A 13857-nucleotide genomic window follows, 5' to 3' on the forward strand; every position below is an offset into this window, starting at 1 on the left:
ATACCTCTCCCTCCTGAGTGTGGGAATTAAAGTTTTGAACCAGTACATCCTGCTTGCTCCTAATTTTTGTAGTTAGTAATTGTGCATACAATTTCTGTGATCTGCGGTCTGTTCTGTTCATCAGCATCCTTGACTTGCTTACTTTATGTCTGTTAATTGACATTTCTCTTGGAAGGCTATATTCTATTCAAAGGTTGCAGAAATGAGGTGAACCTCCTCATTTAGTTTCCTTCTAAAATGAGTGGTGAGTACATTGAAACTTCTGTGTCAGGAGATGTCAGGGAAGCACCAGAATTGTATGAACATATTGTCAAAGAAGTATGCATTTACACTGTTGTCACCATTGTCCTTTCTGCTATCCTCATGTATGGGATCATTTAGAATTCAATTACCTATGCTGATGTGGATATAAACTTCACTCAGGAAGAGTGGGCTCTGTTGGATCCTTCCCAGAAGAGTCTCTACAAAGATGTGATGATAGAGACCTACAAGCACCTTACAGCTATAGGTAAGACAGTAAATTTTTTTTCACTATTAGGATAAAGGGGACATCTGTTGTTACTTTTGTTTGTTTTTATTGATACTCTTATATAATTTTAATTGGAATCGGGATGATTGAGGTTAAAAAGCAGGCATGTTTCTGAGATTTACTGAACATAGTAACAGAAAATTTAGGTATTTTTCAATAATATATTATACCCTTTCTGGTACATATTTTAGGCTACAATTGGGAAGACCATAATATGGAAGAACATTATCAACCTTCTAGAAGATATGGAAGGTAATTATTTCATGAAAGCTGATATAAATATTCTTGTGAAAATAATTTTCAAAGATGATTTATTTATTCAGTATTTATATGTTATTCTACCTGCACACCAGAAGAGGACATAAGATCTCATTTTAGATGGTTGTGAGCCACCTTGTAGTTGCTGGGAATTGAACTCAGGACCTCTGGAGGAACCACTAGTGCTATTAACCTCCAGGTCATATCCCCAGCCCCTGTAAAAAATAATAATGTGTCCCAGAGGTTTTAAAGAAAAGCGACAGTGTGAAAACAAACACCACTCTAAGAGTATTAAGGAATATTAAATTCTCACGATCCCATGTTCCTCACTGTCAGGTATATTATTTATGTTAGCAAGGCATTTTGAAACAACAGAAGATGGTGAAACCCTTGTTAAACAGATATCACTGTAAAAAGCACTTTTCTTCACCTCTCATAATTCCTGTCTCCAAGGATTACTGCTCCTCTGTCTGCTATTCTTGCTTGGCCTGAGCAGGGCAGTTTCTAAGTTCCATATGATCTATCTTAGGTGTAGAAGATTTTCAGCCTGTGTGAATTACTGCTTCATATGCACACCCTATCTTGTTCTTTCAGAGTTCTGGCCCAACAACTCTCCTAGCTAAGTTATTACATCTGGCTTTTCTCCCACCCTCTGAATTGCATTGTTTGACTTCATATAACTCCAGCATTTTTTCTAATCATCAGGCTCTTTCAAATTTTCTGGATCATTTGATCTTAACCTTAATTCTTTCCCTACAACCTGTCTTTCAATTACTGTCCCAGTAAAATCTGTCCTCTTTCCATGCAGTGGCCGTTAATGAGCTTCCTTTCCTCTCTCTTCTCATGAGAGATACACCATCCTAATCCGTCAATTATTTTTTCAGATTTTGATCCCATTTGTGCCACTTAACTAGACATCTTTTTCAAACGTGGGAGCTTAATTGTAACAATACTTTACACCCTTTGTTTGAGATTAAAGGCATGTACTACCATGCCTGAACCATAGCTTTACTTTACAAGACTTGCTTTAAACCAGGCTGGCATTGAAGTCAGATCTGCTTGCCTCTGTCTCCTGGATTAAAGGTGTATTTATATTCCAGCCAGATCGCATACACATCGAAGGACTTTGGATGGGATATTTTTACCACATCAGCCTTATTCTAAATTTAAATTCCTCTATATAAATGATAAATCATTACTTACATCCACATTTTAGATAGTCTGTAGAAGTTCATATCGCTCATACTGCAAAAGGAATATTCATTGAATAGGTGAAAATTTTATGTGCAAAACCTCCTTGTGAGAAAATATTCCATAGCAAAGGTGACATTATTCAAATCCTTGAAGTTGCTAAGCTAAGTTAGACAGAAGGTATGAGAGTTAAGAATATTGTTGTGGAGGAACCATAATCCCTATAGCTCATGTATTTGAAGATGAACGAGTCAAACTCTGTGAATTTGGGTAATTTTCATTTGTCATTCCTCTTTTAATAGGTGTATCCTTTGTCATAATTCATACAAGTCATGTGAGGGTAAGGATATGGAAAGAAGAAACATACCTCACTCTCCCAAAACAATTAGAAGATGTCATAGTCCTTACTTGAGTATATTTTTTGAATGTGCTGCAAGTTTTCATTGAATTTACTAATAATTATTCATAATGAAATAATTATTTAATTGTTAAAGAATGTTCATCATATCCTCCATAGCTATGATGTTCTTGTAGATCTCCATCATTACATCTTTGTTGAGATACTTTTTGGAAGGATCCAGCAAAGCCTGCTTTTCCTGAGTAGGCATTTTCCAGAAGCACATCATCATGTGCTTCTAAACTATCCTATTGCATTCTAAACTATCCTATACATGTATAAAACAGAAAGCATGATGGTGACAACACTATAAGTTTATATTTGTTCATGTGTTCATTCATTCATTATTAATAAAAAATGAATCATAAACTTGCATCACATTCAGAAAGTCTAGGCAAAGCAGGGGACTATTAATAAATTATACTAACATACTTAATGAGTTTTTCAAACTCATTGGGATTATAGCCAAAAAACCTCTCACTACAGAAAATCCATATAATTTCTGGCCCTGTGGAAACTGTTGTGTCTATTATGGTTCATTTACAAATGTAGTATGTCAGCAACAACAGGAAAGTTTATGAATTCAGTCACTGTGATAAAGCTGACGCCTAGGTCTTTTTTAAATATGTGAAAACCCACTTACATAAAAATGATGGTATAAGGGAGGCATGTAATAAAGTTTCTTACCACCAAAGGTATCTTGGAAGGTACAAAACACCCACAGTCAAGGGAGTAGCTATGATTTTGAACAAAGTGATAAAAGGTTAAGAGGCAACTTCATTTTACAAGTATATGAAATTGAAAACTTAATTTACACTGACAAATAGATTCATCAGTGTAATGAGTATGGTAAATCTCAGATACCCAATTATCTTTACAGGAATGAAAGAAGACATATTTTTGAGAAGCATGAATGTAAGCAGTATGGTAAAGCCTTTTCCCCACCCAGTGGTATTCTAATGCACAAGAAAACACATACTGGAGAAAAAACTTATGAATGTAATCAGTGTGGGAAAGCCTTTTCACAAAACGGAAATCTCGAAAGGCATAAAAGAACACATACTGGAGAGAAGCCTTACAAATGTAATCAGTGTGGGAAAGCCTTTTCACTACGCGGAAATCTCAAAAAGCATAAAAGAACACATACTGGAGAGAAGCCCTATGAATGTTATCAGTGTGGGAAAGCCTTTTCACAATTGATTAGTCTCCACATTCATAAAAGAACACATACTGGAGAGAAACCCTATGAATGTAGTCAATGTGGTAAAGCCTTTTCACACCTCAGTACACTTCAAGTGCATAAAAGAACACATACTGGAGAGAAACCCTGTAAATGTAATCAGTGTGGTAAAGCCTTTGCTTGTTGTAGTCGTCTCCAGAAACATGAAAGAATTCATACTGGAGAGAAACCCTATGAATGTAGTCAATGTGGTAAAGCCTTTTCAAACCTCAGTATACTCCAAGTGCATAAAAGAACACATACTGGAGAGAAACCCTATGAATGTAATCAATGTGGTAAAGCCTTTACACAGTCCAATTCTCTCCAAGTGCACAAAAGGACCCATACTGGAGAAAAACCCTATGAATGTAATCAGTGTGGAAAAGCCTTTTCACTACGTGGAAATCTCAAAAAGCATAAAAGAACACATACTGGAGAGAAACCCTATGAATGTTATCAGTGTGGGAAAGCCTTTTCACAATTGATTAGTCTCCACATTCATAAAAGAACACATACTGGAGAGAAACCATATGAATGTAGTCAATGTGATAAAGCCTTTTCACACCTCGGTACACTCCAAGTGCATAAAAGAACACATACTGGAGAGAAACCCTACGAATGTAATCAGTGTGGTAAAGCCTTTACACAGTCCAATTCTCTCCAAGTGCACAAAAGGACACATACTAGGGAGAACCCCTAGTAATATAATCAATGTGGTAAAGCCTTTTCAATACCCAGTAGTCTTCAAAGGCATAAAGGAACACACAATGGAGAGATACCCTATGAATGTAATCAATATGGTAAAGCCTTTGCATGTTGTAGTGGTCTTCAGAGACATGAAAGAATTCAAACTGCAAAGAAACCTTATGAATGTAATCATTGTGTTAAATGCTTTTCACAACCCAGTTGTCTCTAAGTGCATAAAAGAACACATACTGGAGGGAAGCCATAAAAATGTAATCTGTGGGGGAAAGCCTTTTCACGAAACGGAAATCTCCAAAATAATAAAAGAACACATACTGGAGAGAAACCCTGTGAATGTAATCAAGGTGGTAAAGCCTTCACACATTACATTGATCTCCAAAGGCATGACAGATTTCATACCAGAGTGAAACCCTATGAAATCAATTACCAGCAAACCCTTGTCACATTTTTTCAAAGCCTTGAAAGAAATCATATTGGAGAGAAAACCTTGTGAATGTTTTTAGTATAACGAAACCTTTGTACATTTCTATAGGCTTCACGTTCATGAATAAATGATACTGAAGAGAAGCCCTAGGAATGTGTTTTATATGGTAACTCAAGGCTTTGTTTTCATGTTTCATAGAGATGTAATGAAGTGGTCTAATCAGTAATCAACTGCAACTCACTGCATAGCTTGATGTGATATGAACATATATATATGATTGGACGTTCTGTGATTCTGTATGTTCCTCCAAATCATCCATTTGTCATTTAATCTTGAAGTCCTGCATTCTATAAGAAGTTTATACTATAAAGATTCTATACAATGTAACAGCAAGGATATTTACTTAAAATGAAACACTTCTGGTGTGTGCATGTGACAGGATTATGTGGTTTTAATCCATGTCAGATATGTAAAGAGTGGGAGACAACTTTGTTGCATATCATTTGGCATGTTAATATGAGGATTGAGGTCTGGTTACCAGCTTTGGACACCAAAATCCTTTCCTACAGCTCTGTTTCCCTGATGCTCCAATAAGATTAGTTGAGATATTACATCGATAAAAGATTGTCTTTTCTCACATTATAAACATTGTTATGTAATAATTGATGAATTCATGGCAATTTCAATGATAAAATTTGTTTGAAAATGAAGATGTGCAGCCAGTTCTCCTAGGCGCTGAGCCACGTGTTTAGCCCCATGAAAGTGTGATGAAGAGCATATAGGTGTGAAAGGTTGATCCTAACTACATTTTTAACTCAGCTCTGATGACCCAGACAAAAGAGAAGATTGAGAACATAAGAAAGTAACTTAGGCTTGGTGTTTAAAGAAGTTTCTGAGCCAATATCTTCACAAAAATATGGAAGTATCCAAAAAATGGCCAGGAGAGCAACTGACAATACAAGTGTCTTAAAAGGGCCTGATCACTGAACCAAAGCCACCACACTGAGTTTATTTCACAGGTGGTAAATAGGTATCAATGGGAACCCACCAAGACATATGTCAGGTATATCATTTTTTGAGATTATGCCTAGTGCAAAGACAGAAAATGAATTTGAAGGCATGAAGACCAACTTTTCTGAAATGGATTTTATTCTGTTCCCCTGATGGATGGAAACATTCAGTTAGGAGGCATGACTGGTCAAGACTTCAGATGCTGTGGAGGTTGTTGTCAGGGGAGCCTGAGGTTCAAACAGATGTCAATAGAAGGCTGTAGAAATCAGGCATTTACAGAGACCTGAGGAAAATGAAGAAGGAGAATTAGGTGTTAAAGAAAGGGAGGAAGATTTGGATGTTAAAAAAAGGATAAAAGTCCTAGAGAGCAATTTATTCTTGGGCTGTACCTGAGGACAAGCTGCCTCCTACTTCTCTGTATCTACTCATCTGTGGTGGATCAATTCACCACTTCTTTCACCCTTTCCTTGTCTTCTCAGATACGTGTACATGTCAGTCAGAATGCTATGCAGGTCACCACTTGGTGGTCTCAAATTGATTTTAAATCTCTCTCCTCTCACTGTCATCCCTGTAATCTCTCTCCCTGGCAGGAATTGGGATATTCTGAATAAAAATTCCTATATCTCCCTTAGGTGAATATCTAATAAATCAATGGACTCCATGAAATTATAAACTGGTCTGGAATGTCATTGATGAAAAGACCTATTCCCCTAGATGAGATATTTTCTGATCAATAGCATTATGTCATTATTTGAATACCTTGCAAGAGAGAAATAAGCTGAGAATGAGGGAGCAACTTATAGGCAGGAAGTTTTTAATGTATGGCTTGGAGAGATTATTGAGTTGTCTATCTCTGCTCTCTATACCTATTAAACCTGAAGGATGAACGTTTGTTGTACTTCAAAACTAAGACAAGCTGCTGAGGTGCCTTTTTGACAGAAGGTTTTCTGGCTTCCAGGTTCTCCCAGCATCCTTCAGTCCCTACCTTCTAAAGGGTATGATTGGCATTCCCCACCTCGACCCTTAAATTTTCAGTCCAGTAGAATGGGCCTGCCCACTCCCAGAGGTACCCAGATATTTTATTTTCTTCTATATGCTTTTCTTCTCTTTCTCTGTTTTCTGTTCTCTCTCTCTCTCTCTCCCCCTCCCTCCCTCTCTCTCTCTCTCTCTCTCTCTCTCTCTCTCTCTCTCTCTCTCCACCCTTCTCTTTGCCCACATTTAGGATTCCTCCATGGTAGTTTCCATGGCCTTATTCCTTGGGAACTTGGTACCCTCTGAGAACTGTTTGCATAAGCTTGCAATTAAATACTTTACCATGTCTTTAATTAGCAAATATTACCTGTGGGAAGAAAGAAACGGCATAACGTTATATATTCATCACTGGTCAAAATTTGTCACACTGAATAAATATGTGAATATGTTTCCAGTTTTTATTAATAATTTGTGTTTTAACCATTGTTTTTGATTTTTCCCTAGTATCCTATATGTAGACTAGGGAAGGTGCAAGGGGGAGACTTGGAGGCTGGGTGGGAATGGTAGGGGTTGTAAGGGGATACAGCCATTATACAAACGGAATAAACTGTAATAAATAAATAGCTTAATTAAATGTATTTTCATTTTCAAACATTGTTTTCTCTCTTTTTTATTTGAAATAATAGTCTCAGGATGAATTCCAGGCTGACCTTGAACTTAGTGTACATAATAGATCTGCTTACCTTGCTTCCCTAGTACCTGCAAGATAGTTGGGCATGGTCTACCTCAATAATTCAGTTTTTTCTGTGGGCTTATTGAGAGTAAATTGTTGGCATCAAATGGTCATGGTAGGGAGCCCACAGACTCTGTTCCTAAGTCCAGTAATGGAAAAAAGCATTGTTCAGATGCAGTTGTTTGGCTTAAAATCCTCTACTTTAAGTATAAAGAAAATGATTGTTTTTTTCTTTAACATTGCGATTTTATGACACATCAAAGCAGATTGGAGTTCTGTTCTTAATTCAACAGATAGTGAAAAGTAGCCTCACAGACATAAGGAGATTCTCAATATAGTTAAGTGTAACAACACATTACACTTGCCCCAACATTCTCGCAAATCACTGAGGTTAAAACAATCCAAGCCAGGCATGGTAACACAGTCCTGTAGTCATGGTGTTCAGAAAGAGAATGCAGAAAGTTCAAGATGACAAAGCAATCGACGGAAATATCCCAGGTCAATGGTATAATGGGAGGTCCACAGAACAAAGGGGACTGATTGGCTAAGACCAATGTCCATAGTCTTCCCCACAGTTCCAGAACATCAGGGCCATTCCAGCACCATGTGTTATCTAAGAAATTTGACACCCTGTGCTTTCTAATGTTTCCTGTCCAAGACAGCTTACCTCAATTCAGGGTTAGACTCCTGTGGGCATTGGAGACTAGAACTCCATCCAAGTTGTGGGATTAGCAGGGATACACTCCATAATTAATTATATATCCTACACAAAGGGTTCAGCACAGAAACCTTAGACCTTATCCTCACAACCAATAGGAATAGAATTAGTAATATATATATATATATATATATATATATATATATATATATATATATATACTACTAATGTAGTAATATATATATATATGCAGGTCCACAGTTATTCACACATTCTTTTTTAAGACATTGGAAGGAGAGAATTCAGAAGGGCATGGAGAAAAGAGAAGGAAGGGGAAATGGTGTAATATATTTTAATTAACATCTGTAGGAAAAGTTTTAAATAAATGGTGGCTGGAGATAGCATGGAAGATATCAGAACTGGGTGTTGTTACAGAAGACAAGTTCCATTTCAGATATCACTTCCTAGCCAGCAAATATCCTCTAAATGCGTTTCCATGGATCTGGTGCCCCCTTTGGCCCTTTCAAGTAGGGTACATAGACATATGAACACAAATCATCTGTATATCTGAAAGACATTTAAAGCTTAACAAAGTGGCTTTCTCAGGGTCAGAGTGCTCAGTGGTTTGAAGTAGTGATTGGTCTTCCAGATGACCTGGGTTTTATCCCAACAACCACATGGCATCTTAGCTGCCTAGAACTCCAGGGTTCATCACTATCACAACACATCAATGCACATGAAATAAAAACAAAGTTTCGAAAGGGAATTTTCTATATTGATGTCACAGTTCTGAGAAAGAAAGCAGACTTGGGTAGCTGCAATGAACTCCTTTTCCTTTATTGAGTCAATCTACCTAAAGGCAAAGGCAGCCTTATTCCGAGGTTAGACTAGCTCTGCATAGCTGTCCATCTAAGAATTGCAAACAGTGGTGATAGGTGTCATTACCCTGATTTCTGTATTTGTGATCTCTCCCCTTGGTATGTGAGAGAATTGTGGCTTTGATGAATCTTGCTAATGTACCATTTATATCATACATGATGAACTTAAAGTTACTTTTGCTCAGTATATCTCCACCTGCTTTTGGAGCTAGACTTGCAGTCTCCAATTTCTACTGAAATTGTCCTAAGTGTGGTCTGTGGGGGGATTCCAAGATGGTGGTGACCAATCTGCACTGTATTAGAGGGGCATAGTATTTGGTTGAGGCAAATTGGACCCAGGCCTCCAGGGCCATCTCCTTAGTTTGAAAGGCACAAACATTGGAGTGCCTGCACTTTCTGTACATTCAGCCAGTGAGTAGCCCCAGGTCCAGGAACCTCCACTCCAGCAACCAGACATCAGATAGTCCATGCTCCCCTCAAGGGAGCTTTAGTATTCCTGGGACAGTTATGGTCAATTGCATCCAGGCCCTTCCATGGCTGTCTCCCAGGTTTGACAGTAATGAACCATGGGGGCCCTAAACTTTAGGCTTATGCCAGTGACTGTGGACCCCCAGGCTTAGGGAACCTCCATTCTTGCAGCCACATATATGATACCTCCTGCTCTCCTTCAGGCATCTTCAGGATTCTTGGGACATTTAGGGGTCAATAGATCTGGTACCCCTACAGCTGTTTCCCTGGTCTGACAGTCAGGAAACCTGGACATCAGCACTTGACAGATATGCCAGTGAATGGAGATCACCAGGTCCAGGGACTTTCCTCTCCAGCACCCAGACATTGGATCCCTCCTGGTCCCCTGAAAGCAGTATTGGGGTTCCTGGGGATGAGTTCCCAACACTGAAGCCACAGTTCACTGGTCACCCAGACCACACAAACAGTGGAAGCACCTGGATCATGGATCCAGGATGGCCCAGCCCAAATGAGTGTGAGTGACAGAGACACAAAGTCTGGCACAAAATCCCTTGTAATTCTCCCCCTAAACCCCTCACTTAACCTCCTGTCCTCTGTGTCTGCTGTGTACCTTCAACTCTCTCCAAGGACACCAAGACAGAGCCTTGAACTCTTTCCTTCTCCAGAAACTAGTGTCTTGCCTTGTCAGTGTGAAAATTACCAACTGAATCCACAGACATCAGCTCAACCTACTCCTTGGCACCTTGACTTCTGGTCAAGTGCACCACCAAACACATCACTTACAGTCTTCTGAGGGAATCATACACTGTTGCTGATCTTGACCCTTCTAGATCCCAGCTTCCTGAAGAAAGGAACACTCAGTACTTCCCAAAAGTTGACGCTGAATCCCGTCCCCCATAGACCAACCCTCCCCATTCATCTTAGTGGTATATACACAGTGACTGGAGTCACTTACATACCCTTAACACATACATCATCCTAGGGCTGGAAACAGACCCAGTCATATGGAGTGCTAGTGTGTTCTCTTTCTTCATGTTCCTTTAAAATGTGTACACCTTACCCTTGTTCATTCAAATGCTGATTTCTCTTCTCCCCTCCCCACTCTGTGGTTTCAATTCAGATATTGCATTGTGATACTTACTCTAAGAATCCTGTCTCAACTTTGTGTAAACAGGCCAAAATAAAGCAACTAGACACAATGTTGAGCAATGGGAGGAGCCATTGGGCAGAAAAGAGGGGAGGAGGTATAGGACAGAAAATGAGTGGGAGGGGAAAGGGTGAGAGGAGAGCTAAGGGAGGAGAGAGCTGGGGGAGAGATCTTGGAACTATGTGGAGAGATGGACTGGACCAAAGATATCACTGAAATCAAGAATAATTGGGAAATCTAAATGTTAGGAAACTATTAGGGCTTGGAGGTTTAGGATGGAGTGCCTATTGCCCAGCATTGTGTTTTAGGTTAACTAAAGAAATCCCTGTGTCTGTGTGGTGATTTGGTTGCACAGCAGTTTAAGATTAACAGCAAGCATTACTAAAATATAATTAATAGTAAATTTTAACAGCAACTTACAAGAAATGACGCCCAACTAATCTAAGTATTCAAACTCTTTAAATCATACTTTATCATAACTTTGTGGGGGTAATAAGCTCCCAGTGATAAAACCCAAACTTAAAACCTAAAAACTCCCAGGTCAATTACTGTCTCTTTAAGAAAGACTCTTAAACCCGCCAAGGAGCAAAAGATAGCAAAGGAACATATACATCTATATATAGATATATAGGTTCAAATACATATATATCTGTATATATATATATATATATATTAACAAGCTGGTTAAGGCACATGCCTTTCCTCCCAACTCAAAGTAAAAAGAAACAGGCAAGTCTCTGAGTTCTGGATTAAGCTAATTTACATAATAAAAGCCAAGATGGCAACTCCTGCTGTTTAGCCACTTGCAGAGATACTCTAAGATTCAAAGTGACAAAATTTTCCTTAAGGTTACCATGTAAATTCTTTTTGTCCTAATAATAGATGTTATGTCCTTACTGCTGTAAAGGTTGGATTCACATATATTTTAGGTTTATGTAAAGAGAGATAATGTCACACTGCTCTAGAAACTGCCTTATCCTTTTAAATGTGAAACATTTTCACAGGGGAAAATGCTGGCCATGCCTATGTAAAAAAGACACAAGAGGCTTAAACATGGCAAAATACATGCCATCTTAGTTTAGTCAGAAACAGTCAAAAATTATATTCATATGTTGAAAAAACAAAACTGTCCATCCCATATCAAAAAAGGGCAAGCCAAAGAATAGCTCAAACCAATGTCAAAACCCAGGTACAAGATGCTTGGGATATACTTAAATGCTAAGGGTAAGAGAGTTTATATGCTAATGCTAAGAGAGTTTATATAAAGTTTGGCTATAAAGGCTTAACTGTCCACTCTGTATAAAAAAGGTGCAAGCGAAAAAATAGCCATTATCAATGTAAAGCCCAGGTACAAGATGCCTAGGGTATGCTTAAATGCTAAAGGTAAGAGGGAGGTTATATAAAGTTTGACTATAAAGGCATAACTACCCATTCTATATAAAAAAGGAATAGGACACATAGCTAAATATAAAAAATGCTTTACATAGCTATATATAAAAATCTAGGGCTAATCCTCTAAACAGGTACAAGATACTTACAGTATGCTTATATTCAAAATTAGAAAGGAGTTGATATAAAGTTTACTTAAAACATGCATTTTCTATTGATTAAGACAACCAGCTTGTCTCTCTAATGGGAGGCTTTTCTAGGGAAATAAGTAGCGACTTGGTCTAATACAACAGGCACGCAAGAGCCCCAAAAGCTATTTTAACTTATCCAACCTTGTTTTGATTTCAATGGGATAATGACTGTATGTTCAATAATAATGGTAATTTATATTGCTCTGATCCCTTTACATGGGAACAACTCTAAAACTAACTGAGAAATTAAAAAAAATATATCTCTAGGCAGAACTTCAACAATACTCGGCCAATAAATCCTTGGCTATAATGTCCTCAAAATATATTATGCTAATCTTTTAATTTGCATAGATAGAATTTGCTCACAGTTTAATTTCATCCTGCACATCTCATACATTTATAATTTTAGAACTCTATAATTCTTGTGAGAAATTATGTGTTTGCCGAACAAAAGAACTGTACACCAGAGATGCCAGATCAAACCTGAACAGAATCATTCTTCAGCATGCTGAGACATTGACACATCTGTTCCAGCATCTTGCATGTTCCAGCATTCTTCTTGTTCCTGACTCAACTGCTTCAATTGCTGTATTTCATCTAAGCCTGCTCCCAAAAGAAGTTTGAAGAAAGCTACTAATCATTATTGGTCCAGCATTTGTGACTGTTCCAAAGAGGACTTTTATTAAGCCTAACATTTCTCAACATTCAAAGACTGGACCACAAATGTTATTGCTTGCTTAATTAACCATTTTCCCAATTTTACTTGTACTCACTGCAGGATTTCTACATGTCCAAAATGTCAGCTAGAAGAAATCCATGAGAACAACGTCCAATTTTCCTTAAAGGGGGTTGGGTGTGTTTTTGGTTGTTTGCTATGGCTACAAAATTTTATTGTAATTGAGAGCTGTTTATAATTATTACTGGTCATATTTAGAGTGAAACAAGGTAATACTCAGGGATTTCTCTCTTTTCCTTTTACTTTCTTAGATAAGGAGAAAAGGGGTTAAAAAGAAAATAGTATACAGAGACTACTTATAAAAATAAGACAAAAGGTAGATTATTGAATCTATTCAGCTTAGGGTTTTATTTGTTATTCTCAAGTAAGGTAATTTTAACTCTGGTATAGGAATTTGCATACTGATACAAAAATAAGTATTTTTCATACATTGGTATAAGCTTTAGTATATTCATACAAATTCAAAGTTACTTCTAATACTTTTAAACTGCTATTAAAAACTGGTTAGGATATTAGGTAATGCAAGTTAATTGCTAGTTATTTAACTCATAGTCATGTCAGACACTAGTCTAATTTATCCAATGAGCATACATCTGAGTTTTAACACATAAATATGATTTTGTAGACAGATTGATGATATAAAGATAGGTAGTCTTCAAAAACTTCAGAGACCTACAGAATATGGCCTTTTGAAATGTCTTTATTATTTTACAGATTCTTTGACAATGAGACAAGTCATCTCCTGGCAGCACCCCACCTACATGAAAGAAGATAATGAGCATCGAAGAACCTCCATGGAACCAAATGTGGCAAACAAGCCACTCAGATAAATACCCTTCCTTCATGAAAGACAAATTCTGCCAAAAATGGGCAAGATAATGCAGGACAAGTCGACTGCTGAACTCTGCCAAGACAGGGTAAGCAAGCCCTAAATAGTTCCTGTTTCACATA

At 37.7% G+C, this 13857-nt stretch overlaps 1 pseudogene; it reads left to right on the forward strand.

Annotated features, from left to right (window-relative positions):
- Nucleotides 1-387: 387 nt before the first annotated feature.
- LOC132650827 (zinc finger protein 431-like) overlaps nt 388-13857 on the forward strand; it is a 165797-nt pseudogene continuing 152327 nt past the window's right edge.

The sequence above is a fragment of the Meriones unguiculatus genome (assembly GCF_030254825.1).
Source record: "Meriones unguiculatus strain TT.TT164.6M chromosome 13 unlocalized genomic scaffold, Bangor_MerUng_6.1 Chr13_unordered_Scaffold_33, whole genome shotgun sequence".
Taxonomy (NCBI): domain Eukaryota; kingdom Metazoa; phylum Chordata; class Mammalia; order Rodentia; family Muridae; genus Meriones; species Meriones unguiculatus.